This window comes from Rhinopithecus roxellana, chromosome 8 (genome assembly GCF_007565055.1).
Source record: "Rhinopithecus roxellana isolate Shanxi Qingling chromosome 8, ASM756505v1, whole genome shotgun sequence".
NCBI classification, from domain to species: Eukaryota; Metazoa; Chordata; class Mammalia; order Primates; family Cercopithecidae; genus Rhinopithecus; species Rhinopithecus roxellana.
Genome location: NC_044556.1, coordinates 57,534,138 through 57,546,949, shown reverse-complemented (window position 1 = coordinate 57,546,949; position 12,812 = coordinate 57,534,138).

Genomic DNA, 12,812 nt, shown 5'->3' with positions numbered 1-12,812 from the left:
AACTTGAGCAGATACGTTATATCCGTTTGAATCCAATTACCATCTTTCCATTTTCCAAAGATATGCTATACCTGGCTTCTTCACTAAAATGTTTCTGCTTGACTCTCTGGGCTTGGGAAAAGTAGGCGAGTGCGGGAGAGGTGCAGAGATGAGTTAGAATAGCTTAGGCAGGAGGGTGCAAAAGGCTTAGGGAATTTTCCTGGGTGGGTGCCACGACAAAGCCTCTAAATCTCCCACCTCCTGTCTCTTAGCAACCACCAGGTTAGCTCCTGATTGGTTCATCATAAATTGAAAGGCGGGATTTAGGGACCGATTGAGACGCGGGAGACATTCTGAAACAGAAAGGAAGGGAAAGAAAATGAAGAGAAAGGAAATAATTTACAAACCTAAATTATGCTCACCAGAGTTCGTGAACCACAGTTCATGAATGTGTTCTAGTATTTCTTCCCCCTAATTTCTTTTCCAGGCTCCTCTCAATATCCCCCTCCCGTCCTTGACCACTCTTCCAATTCTACCAGATGTTGCTCTCCTCCCTTACAAGGTACTGATTTGGAAGCTGACCTAGTTGAGGGGGAGGAGAGGGCGTTTTTGACTCCCTGAATATTCCAGTGTCAACCTGATGCAAGGGAGGCTTAATTTAAGACCACTGGGCTTGTCTTATCTGCCCCCAACCCTATGCCTCCGGATAGAAATCCCTGGTCGGTCAGTCCAGTTAGACAGAACCCCAGACTCCTGGGTAATAGCTTGGCAGCTCTCGTGGCTTTCACAAGGGAAAGGCGGCTGCAGAAGCCTAAAGCTGCTAAGAGGTTAGGGTGGGCTGGAGACAGTGTCCCACCCCCGCCCCAAGCTACATCCTCCTCATCCCCTCCCCCACCGGGATTGCCCCAGGCCTTTTGGGCTGCCCTTTCCCTGCTATTACCTACGCAGCACGTGGAGAGCTCCTCCTTAAGTCTTACCCTGACCTCAGTCATTTCTTTAAAGCTTTCTTGGGGACCTGCCACCCCATGCATTTAACCCACCACATGCCATCAACCACTCTAAAATTAGTCTGAATCTGGCATCTTTTCTGCAACCCTTCAGGAATACAAATCCTGTCTCCTTAGAGCCCTTAAGAATTTAATCTTAGGGTTGGCAGGGACTTTAGCCGTATGAGATATTGGGCCTCCTGGCTAAAGAAAAATGTCCTCTCAGAAAGATGAGAGCCAGGGAAGCAAGCTCTCGGGAAAACACAGGACCCTGAGGAAGGTTAGTTTGCTTTGCTTTCTAAAGGAGAGAGATCTATTATTCAAGGGAAGTTTGAACATCACATTGACGCTCATAGTTCATTTATTTCAAGCTGAGACCCCTCCCTGAGGATTTAGAAAACAAATGCTTGGTCCTCACACCTTTTTTCCATTCCTATTTCCTTATCCCCCAACCCCATCACCACCTTCCTCCCTCAGAGGAATTCTGATTGAGAACTTCACTGGGATTTCAAACCCTATTCATTGCCAACTCTAATTGCCAGGGATTTGCATGAAAACCGTCGTATGCTATCTAATTATTCTGACAACAGCAGCCCGCCGTCTGGGCACAAGGAGAATCACAGTTTTAATTAACAATAATGCACCTTGCCGACGAATGCCACTGTTTAGGTTAATTAACAAGTCCAAGTCCTTCCAAATCATCTCTAGACATCTTCTAGGTGATTTCGGCAGGAGGGGTGTGGGGAACTCAGAGAGGGGTGGGGAATGTTAAAACATCAGTTCAGCAAAAACGCATGTTAGCTTTCTTCTTTCCTGTAACTATTTGGTGAAGGGAAGAGAAAATCTCTGAGAGACTGGCTTGGGAAAATTGGTTGGGGAATTTTGGGAACATCTTTTTTTTTTTTTTTTTTTTTTTGAGACAGAGTCTCACTCTGTTGCCCAGGCTGGAGTGCAGTGGCACAATCTCAGCTCACTGCAACCTCTGCCTCCTGGGCACAAGTGATTCTCCTGCCTCAGCCTCCTGAGTAGCTGGGATTACAGGCGTGCACCACCACGCCAGGCTAAGTTTTTGTATTTTTAGTAGACACGGGGTCTCACCAGTTTGGCCAACCTGGTCTCAAACTCTGACTTCAGGTGATCCACCTGACTCAGCCTCCCAAAGTGCTGGGATTACAGGCGTGAGCCACCGTGCCTGGCGGGAACATCATTTTAAGGGGATGTATCAGACATCTTTATGTTGCAGTTAGATTTAGGAAATTTTTTGGACACATTTTTATAAATGAGAAGATTAAGTTCTTACAGCTCTCTAGTATCTCGAAATCATTGCCTGGTTGTTTGCAAACTTGGTTTCTAGCATGAGAGCCTCAACTTCCCCATCAATGCCATTTGTCCTCAGCTTTCTTTGTATGTTCCTACCACATCTGTGGTCATTTAAAGTTGCCTACTGCCTTTGGTTTCCCAGGTAACATCTCAAGTTTCACCCTTGCCCTTCTCAAAGATAACTGTATTTTTTGCTGGGTAGTCCTCTGTATCACGCAAAAATACATTGTATGTTGCTCCAAATTGCACCTTTTATCTTTCCAAGAGCATGGACCTCGTCTTCTTTCTCTAAATCAGGTATTACTAATGTTTAGGGCATAGGAGGAGGGTTATAGACCTCTTAGAAAATCCAATGAAAGTAATAAAGTTACTCTTTGGAAAAATCTACTATTATACCCTAAATTTGGCATCTAGTTCTTCGCTACTGCATTTGAGTTAATCCTGAGTGCTCCTCTACTATCTGACAGGACTTCCATGATTAGCCGGTGGCCTTGTCTCCCCACTACTCAAGAAGCTTTATGCCCAGGGGTGAATTTTCTTCTTTGAAGGGGCAAATCTGTTTTCCACTCTAAGAGTCTTTGCACTTGATATCTCTTCTGCCCAAAATGCTCTTTCCTGTGCTCTTTATGTGACTGGCACCTTCTCATCCTTGGGGTCTCTGAGCAAATACCACCTCCCCCAAGAGTGACCTTCCCTGACATCCAGTGGAATGTAGCCTGGCCATGCCGCACCCAATTATTATCTACCAGTTCACCTTGAATGTTTCCATTGTAGCATTTATCACAAGTTAAAATTTTATTTATTCGTTTATTTGCTTACCAGTTTACTGCCTGTCTACCTCCTCCCTCCAACACTAGAAAAGAAACTTCAACCATGCAAGAGTCCTTTCCCTGACTGGTGCATGATTGGAGCTCAGGAAACATCTACTAAATTCCCAAGATTCATCATCCACACTGGAGCATTCACAGTCCAGAGAGGGAAGAGGAACAAGTAAGCAAATAATTGATGCAGAAAACTGACCTCTTCTCCCTAAGTCCTCCAGAGCCTCTCCCATGTCATTCCAGTGTCTGGGGACTGAAGAGGCTGGAGAATCTTCTGTAGATTTCTGGCCTGTGAACCTGTTTTTCTGTGTCAATTCATGGCTGACTGTGAAAGGTTGTCTTTTTTCATTTTTGCTTGAGGAAAAGTGAGTCACTGAGACTCCCCCAGAGTTCTGGGAGACAAAAGTCCTTCACTGGCTCAGAATCAAATACATAGTCCAGCCACCTCCTCAGATTGCATCACTCTCAGGGAGAGCCCACTACCCCCCTTGGACCAAAAAGTCACCATGTTGATTTTTTTTTCCTTCAGTTTTCTCTCCTTCCTTTTAGTTTAGACTTAGCTCCCCTGCCAACTCTACCCCTTCCCCGCCTGTGAACGCTGGTGCCTACTCTCACCTTCTGGCCTCTGTCGCCCCCCTGTGGCAATTGATGTATCTGCAGTTTTGGGAACAGGATCACCCTTTAAGGCACTTAGGGGTTGTATAATTAATCTCATTTGAAGAATTTGTCGAGTACCTACTACATTCAAGATGCTAGTGAAAGTATGGAATACTTGGAAATGAATCATACACAATTATTGACATCAGAATCTCCCTGGACCCACCTGGTCCCCCATCCCTTTCCTTCCTCCCTTCCTCCCTTCCTCCCTTCGTCCCTTCGTCCCTTCTTCATTTCTCAGCATTTCCTAGTCCTCTCCCAAACAACCTTGAACAAATTGGGATCCCAGGACACATAGAAGATCCACAAATCCCTCAGTCACCTAGACTTCTCAGAGCGAACTTCTATTTCACAGTCAAAGGCCCTAAGCAAATCGCAAAGCCTCTAGTCAGTGGGTGTTCCTGTCTCAGTGTCATGTTCAGAAGTGTTCCTTACATGCAGACGCAGAGAAGATACAAGAGCAAGAAGCTCTTGCCCTTTCACACTCCTCCAGTGTGGGTGTGGTGGATTCTGGAAGTCAACGCACTGAAAGACAAATTACCCAGAGTAGAGGGAATGGGTATGGAGCCTTGGAGAAGAAAGTTCCTTACAAATTAGTTGGCCCTTTCCTGTCTGTGACCAGATGAAGAGGGGAGGAAGAAGTGGACTGTCTGTGCTGTCTGCCTGGATGCTTCCAAAAACACGACCATGCTTTTTCTCCTCCCATCTTCTCCCTCAAGCCCCAGAACAGGTTTGCTCCCTTCACATACTGGATTGATTGACAGGGGGGACTTCCATGGAATGCTTTGGGGAGTGTGATAACAGCAAGGGAAGGGAAGGTCACTGGGCTAGCAAACATCCGCAGAAATTAAATAAGATGTAATAAGGATTATGCAAAACCTGCATTTAAAAAATTAATTGCACAAAAACAGGATGGAAGATACCTGGCTCAACAGAAGTTCTTGTAAAAAAAAAAAATTTAAAGACTTAGAGGTTTCACTTGGCCACAAGCTAAAGATGATTCAATAGTGTATGTGGTAGCCAAAACGCTAATGCAGACTCAAACTGCATTCAGAGACGCAGTGTACAGGATGAGGGAGCGCACAGCACCACCCCTGCCCTGGACAGGCCATATTTAGAATAGAGGGCTTGGCTCTGGGTACTACATGTTTAAAGGCCACTAACAAACGAGAGTTCTTAAAAATGGGGTGGCCAGGCTGGGTGCAGCCGCTCACGCTTGTAATCTTAACATTTTGGGAGGCTGAGGTGGGCGAATTGCTTAAGCCCAGGAGCTCCAGACCAGTCTGGGCAACATGATTAAACCCCATCTCTACGCGCGCGCGCACACACACACACAACAGAAATTAGCTGGGCATGGTGGTATGTGTCTGCAGTCCCAACTACACAGGGGGCTGAGGTGGGAGGATCCCTTGAGTCTGGGTGGTCGAGGCTGCAGTGAGTGGTGATCGTGTCACTGAACTCCAGCCTGGGTGACAGAATGACACCTTGTCTGGAAAAAAAACAAAAACAAAAACGGGGAAGAGAAGGGAGAGGGAGCTAGTGGTCAAAATGTTGACAGTCTAGAGACCATGCTACTTCTACACAGAGAGACTAAAGGTGCAAGGGGTTCAGGGGTGGGGGAGATTTACACTGGAAATGTGTAGAAAAGACAGTTGTTTTTAACTCAATAGTTGTGCTGTTCAAAAAGCATTAGGCATGTATGTAGCTTCAGAACTAGAAACACTGAGTGAGAAGAAGTAACAGGGAGGCTGATTTTGGCTGAATGTTAGGAAGAGCCTTTGACAATTCAATCTGAGCTGCAGAGATGGCTATCACATTCTGGAGGGAAGGAAGGAAGGAAGGAAGGAAGGAAGGAAGGAAGGAAGGAAGGAAGGAAGGAAGGAAGGAAGGAAGGAAGGAAGGAAGGAAGGAGAGAGGGAAGGAGGGAGGGAGGGAGGGAAGAAGTGGAGGAAGGAAGGAAATGTTAATGAGCAGACCATATGTTATGCAGTGCTCTGTGTTCTTGTTTTACAGTGGTGAGCATTTCAGATGTGGGCCTCGCCCTTGTGGTGTTTGGAGAATGAAGCAAAAGGCAGTAATTATACACATAAACACACAAATAAATTACAAATGCTGTTATGAGATAAAAGAACTGGTGCAAATAAGAGAAAGAAAATAAGAAGGTAAAAGTAATTCAAGTTATGAGTTCACAGTTACAGAAAGGATTCGAGCTGTGACTTGACAGTAATAAATTATCAAAATGTGGCAGAGAGCATCCCCTGAATTGGTTAAAGCTGGGACCAGTCCAACTGCTTTCTTTCAAATTGACAATACATTGGAATCACCTAGATGAAGATTTTCAATAGTCCTTGACCTAATCCAAGATACCCTTAATCATAATTTTTGGAACTAGAAGACTCTGAAACTCTATGATAATATGTTAATTGAAAAAACTAGACTAAAACACATAATCTTTGATTCTGATGTCTGAGTTTCACTTGTGATGACTTTAATCTCTTTGCTTGGGTTATGGAACTAAGTTCCTCTGTTTCAGAGCTAGGATACCTTCGTCTCTTCAGGAGACCAAACAACGAAGGGATTCCTAGCCAGGTATGCACCTGACCTGAATTTTTCCAAGAGGTGGGTACCATTCCAGGCACTAGCTGCAGCAGAGAAATTGTAGCTGGTGCCTGGGGTCCCTCTAGTGGTCTGAAGCTCTCACTTCAATACACTTGTCTTTGGCCCAGGTTTGGCCAGAGAATTTGCTGATATGGGCTCTAAGAGGGATGACGGAGTCTCGCAAAAAGCAAGCAGAGAAACCTAAATACGTGTATATTTCAGAAGGTTCTTCTCTAGAATTAACATTAAAAGTAGAGGTGACATAACTCAGGAATTTCTTTCCAAATTTTTCTTGACCCTTTTTACCTTGTCTTGGCTAATTTAAATTTAGAGAAAGAAAGGGAGTTGAGGGATATACAACTTTTAGAATCCAGAGTAGACAGCTCTGGATTCTAAAGTAGACAGAGTAGACAAGATACCAGGCCATCAGTTAGGGATTCATTTTCATTCCCTGGCAAAATGCAAAACATATCAGAGTTGGGTGGTCAGATAGAGCACTGGGTTGAGTAGGGAGACATGACTTGTGCATTCTGAGCTGTAACACTTCTCAGCTTTCTAAGTTTCTAAGAGAAAAAGCAGGTAATGACACCTTCCTTGCCTGGCTCACAGGTCTGATGTAAAGATTAAATGGACCAACAGATGTGGAAGCTCTGAAATCAGTTAGAGCTGGGAAGAAATACACTGCAATTAGTATTAAAGAAGAGTTCACCCTGCAGGCAATTCGAAAAATGTCCATTGCCTTTTGGGGCCATTTCACCTAATCACAAGTTCTTACAAAGGCAGCAGCATGTGGGAGCTGGACTGCTAGGAGTTACCCTTCCAGCTCTGTCCTTGAGTGCATACTCAGCCCTGTGACCAAAGGACTCACAGAATCTGCCTAAAACGGTGTTTCAAAAGGACCTTTAAGAAAGAATTCCCTTACAACAGAGGTCAACAGGGGGCAAGGGAAGGGAGCGGGTGATAGTAGTGATAGTAATGGGAGCTGTTGGTGGGTATTTTAATGACATTTGGGCTGGCTTTTGCTGCATCATAGTATTGTTTAGAGAAGGACTTAAAATGTTCTTGAACTGCCACAAAATCTTTTACCATACTTAACCTTATACAGGGACCCTCAGATGACCACATTGCAACTTTTCTCACAACCCTCTCCTGTGGTTTCTGTTCCTTGGTGTCCTTTGGAAGCTCCTTGTTGTGGGAGGGTGGAGTGGTTGGGAGAACTCATCTGCTTATCAGTCACGGAGCTCCCCCCAACTCATTGGAAATACATTAATGCCACGTCATCTACTAATGCCACTCAAGCTGTGGGTCATGGATCAATATCGGCATTACCGGGGAACTTGTAGGATATGCGGACTTTCGGGTTCCATCCCAGATCTGCTGCTGAATCAGAAGCCACATTTTGACAAGATCCTAAGTGATTGGTTTGCACATTGAAGTTTAAGAAGCACCCACATTTTGTTGGATATTCAACAAAATGAGAACCTGTCTTTAGGGTCTCCTCTCTCCCACCCTACCACTACCTCCAGCAGTCTCCTTGTCTCCCAGATTCCACCTTAAAATTCAGGAATCACCATGCACTGGGGACAGCCCTGCATAAACATCTAGTTCCCATGCTTTAGGAAAAGTGACAAAAACCCACACCCCCTTTCTGTCCCAGGCTCCCTTTGCCCCAGAAAAATAGACCCTCCTCAAATCTTCTCCCAAGGCTGGACATGGTGGATCACACCTGTAATCCCAGCACTTTGGGAGGCCAAGGAGGGAGAATCACCTGAGGTCAGGAGTTCAAAACCAGCCTGGCCAACATGGTGAAAACCCATCTCTACAAAAATATGAAAATTAGCAGGGCGTGGTGGTGGTGCCTGTAGTCCCAGCTACTCGGGAGGCTGAGGGAGGAGAATTGCTTGAACCTGGGAGGCAGAGTTTTCAGTGAGCTGAGATTGCACCACTGCACTCCAGCCTGGGTGTTAGATAGAGACTCCATCTCAAAAAAAAAAAAAAAAAAAAAAAACTTCCCCTAAATGGCACAGGTCTCTGTGGCAATGGGGGACACAACCTTTCTACCTGTCTTTCTTTCTCCTGCTCTGGGTGGGAGGAGCCTCTGGAAAGAAACATGACTGTGGGGAACCATCACTGTCAGGCATGATGCAAAAGTAAGACCAGAGGTGAGTGCTGAGGGGTGCCAAGGAGCTGGGCATAGGATGGAAGAATGTGCTCCCGGAAGGTAGCAGAGAGACCACACACAGTCACGAGGGATGTGGGGTCTCAGGCTGTGCACCCCCAGACACCAGGGCAAGTGGGCACACTCACACGCACATGTGTACACAGTCACATACGGTCTACTGCTTCTGGACTCTGTGACCAGGTACACATCGCAGAAGGCAGGCGGACGCCATGCCACCCCATTCCCAGTGGCCAGACCTTGTCCATGCTCAGTGGCACAGACACCTCACAGCCTAATCCCCACACGCTGTACATACTCTGCTGATGCCTGAAATGACTGCGACGAGAGATCTGTCTCCTTGGCAAACATTGTCCCTTCTCTGTGCTCCTCTTTTAACACAGACATTTCTCCAAGAGGGGCAATGGATTAAATAACAGACACTACTTGTAAGTTAATGAATCAGAAATGTTGCCAAAGGGAGGGTCGAGGGCAACAGGAGAAAAACAGGCAGCTGAGGAGGGACGAGGAGCTGAATGAAAGAAGGAGCAGGGGCGGGGCAGCCTGAAGACAGATTTTGCCTGCATCGCAATTACGCCAAGGAGCAGTGCTGGTCCATAGTGCAAGATGGGGGCCTGGATTACACAGATCTGACTTCCCAGGGACTTATGGGGGAACTAGCATTTCCAGGCTTCTGATGGGCCTCCTGGGCTCCAGCCAGACTCACCTCAAAACAATTCCACCTGCAGTCTTAAAACATGACAATCTATCCCTGTCACTCCTGCGAGTATCCGTGGCTTCTCCATCATCCTAGTGTAAAGCCAAGCTTAGCATAGCTCCCAAGGTCCTCCTGAACCTTCCCCAAACCTGTCTCTCCAGCCTCACCAATCATGCTAACTTTTCGACATGATGAATGACCAGTAGCTCCCCCAAAGCAAGCCACCTTCCCTCGGGCCTCTGTGCCTTAGTGTGGGGCTGCTCCATCGGCCTGGAAAGCTCTCCACACCTCCCCTTCATCTAGCTAACGCCTACATGTTGGAGACTTAGCTCTGCTGTTCCCTGACCTGGGCCCATCCTCTCTGTCCCTGCAAGCTGAGTTGGTGAGTTAGGTGTGACTGCTCTGTGCTCTGGAAGCACACTGGGCATAATAATGAGTATCGTGTATTATTTAACCTCTGTCCTTATGTGTTGGTCCCGCCAACCAGATTTCTTAAGGACAAAGGCTGCGGCTTCCTTTTACTTTCCAGAACATAGCCCAGTGCAGGACAGATAGTATGCATTCTAAATGTCTGTTGTGTGTATTAATGTATGTATTGAGGATAGAGTTTAAGTACAAAACTCTTTGTGAGCTAATGGACTCTTCTCACTAAAGAGAAAAATGGGGCTCTCCAATCAGAAGTTATGCAGCTTGTCCAAGTATCAACTGTTAGGAACCAGAAAATTCTGAGATTTGAACCCAGGTCTGTGTTGCAGATGAATTTAAGGTCCTTGTTCCCTTAGCTCTCATGTGCTCAGCGGGTGGTAAGTCATTACAGCACTGCCCTGTTGCTGCATTTCCCATCATAAATTCAAAACATTCAGATCCAACCTTCCAGGAGAGACCTTAAAGTGAATCAGGTTTTGCTTTTGTGTTTCTATTTTATTCTTTCTTTCTTTATTTATTTAGTTTTTTTTTTTTTTTTTTTTTTTTTTTTTTTTTTTTTTTGAGATGGGATCTCACACTGTTGCCTAGGCTGGAGTGCAGTGTCATGATCTCAGCTCACTGCAACCTCCACCTCCAGGGTTTAAGTGATTCTCCTGCCCTAGGCTTCTGAGTAGCTGGGACTACAGGCATGCGCCACTATGCCTGGCTAATTTTTGTATTTTCAGTAGAGATTGGGTTTCACCATGTTGACCAGTCTGGTCTAGAACTCCTGACTTCAAGTGATCTTCTGGCCTTGGCCTCCCAAAGTGCTGGGATTATAGGCGTAAGCCACCGCTCCTGGCCTGCCCGCTTGTTTTGTAGATGGTGGCTGAGGCTCAGGGATGTGGAACGTTGCCATATTACTGTAATACTCACAAAAATATGATAATGTTATCGTGTTATTACATCATGGTGGGGCCAAAATGGGATGGCAGGGACTGGGCATGAGGCAGGAGATAAGGATGAGACGGGCTGGTTTTTCCACATTTCCTCCCAGAATGAATCAAAGCAATGTATATTTATTGACCGTGAGCTTATCTGGGTACCTGAGCCCCCTCCCAAACCCCAGCAGTAGGAGAAAAGTGAGTAGGAGAACAAACGCAGATGTTTCTCCAGCTACCCTCTCAGGTCAGAGGGAGAACTGGATGGAATCCATCACTTGGAGCCCATTTCCTTCTGGCCTCACCACAAGGGGCCACATCCAGATGGAGAAAATAGTTAGGAGGGTCGCACATTTGCATACATTTGCATGTGTTTGCATATTCACGCAGAACATGCAGCTCATTCTCAGGCAATTTTCAAGTAAATGCGATTATTGCCACCTTCAGGTTGTCATGGATAGATTTTGCTATTCTCACTTTCGTTCTCACCCACCCACGGTCTCTGGGCCCTGATACAGGACGAGCCAGTGTGTGCGTGTTGGGGAAGGGGATACGTGAAGGCGCAGGAGCACCAGCACCAGGGAGAGGTGGCACCCAGGGCCAGACACAAGGGCAGCACAGCAGCCTTGCCTTAGCCTGAATCCTCAAAGCACGCCATGCCGGCTGCTAGGTGACATCTGCTGTGTTCCTGCTAACAACTATGCTGATTGGAATGGACATTCTCAGCAAGTTACATGCTTTTTCACTGGTGAGGTGGCAGTACAAGACAAAAATCTCTTTGGCACACAGGACAGTGGGCAGATGATGAGCATTATATGAATATAAGCTGTGAAGTCAAATATCAAGCTCCCAGTCCCTTGAGACTCTTTTCCTTTAGAGTGTATTATCCCCCAATCCACCTTTTATTATAGAACCTGCTTTCCCACTATTTGGCTCACAATAGGTTCTTCCCAACAGCCTTTCAATGGTTCAGGGCCTCAAAAGGCCCAGAGGGGAGCCTGTTTGTTCTTGCAGGCTGCCAGACAGTGGGCAGGCACAGCTCTGTGCATGGAGAATACAGGAAATAAAGAACAAGCCTGATCGTTGCTGTTCTGCCTGGCGCTGAGAGGAGAGTCTCAGAAGCAACAGGATGTCAGGGTGTTCCTTCTTTGAGTTATTAAGTCAGAGAAAAGACTCCCCTGACTGATGATTCCTGTGAGTTTGAATACTCAGATAGCATATGAGTCAAATGAGAGAACTGTTTTACCAATCACAGATTCAAACTTCTCCTATATGAATTTGCTGATCAACTAATCAACAAATACCTTCTGCGTGCCTCAGCCAAGCTAAGTAGCTGAACTCTAGTAGGCATTCAATGAACACGTGTTAATTTAATTCACTGCAGTGTAGATATTGTACTGTTACTGTGGAATTCAGAAATTAAAAACATATAGAACTTGGCTTCTAGGAACTCAGAGTCTATAAAAATTTTAATACTTGAAATATTTTATTAATATTAATAATATAATAGAAGGAATATAACACGGTTGTCTTAGTCTGTTCAGAATGCTATAACAAAATGCCATAGACTGGGTGGCTTATGAACAACAAACATCCATTTCTCATGCTGGAAAGTCCTAGATCAAAGTGCTGGCAGATTTGGCATCCGGTGAGGGCCAGTTTCCTGGTTCTTAGACAGTTGTCTTCTTTCATGTCCTCACATGGCAGAAGGGACAAAGGGAGTCTCTGGGGTCTCTTTTATAACGGCACTTAAGCCTTCATGACCTAATCTTGCTCCAAAGGCCCCACCTCCTAACTATTATATTGGGGGTTAGGATTTCAACATATGAATTTTGATGGGACACGAACATTCACTCTTAGAGCAGTCATTAAAAGCAAAGGCAGTGAAGTTAGACACCAAAGTTCAATTCAGTTGTGCAACCTGAGACAAGTCATAGAATTTCTCTGAGTCTTAGTTTCCACTGAAAGTAGACCAACAGCATCTTTTACATTGGGTTATTTGGAGCATTAAATTGACTGACTACAGAACTTAACACATTGCCTGGCACTGAGTAAGCCTTCAAGATGTTAGCTAAAATTTAAGAAAGGCATAATTAAGTACCAAAATACATGATTTAAAGTTGTACGATTTTTAAAATTAGAAAGGACCTTAAAAACTCTCTAATCCAGTGTTTTCCAAATAATGGCCTGTGGATTGTTGCCAATTTGTGACTTTCCTTTTTTTTTTTT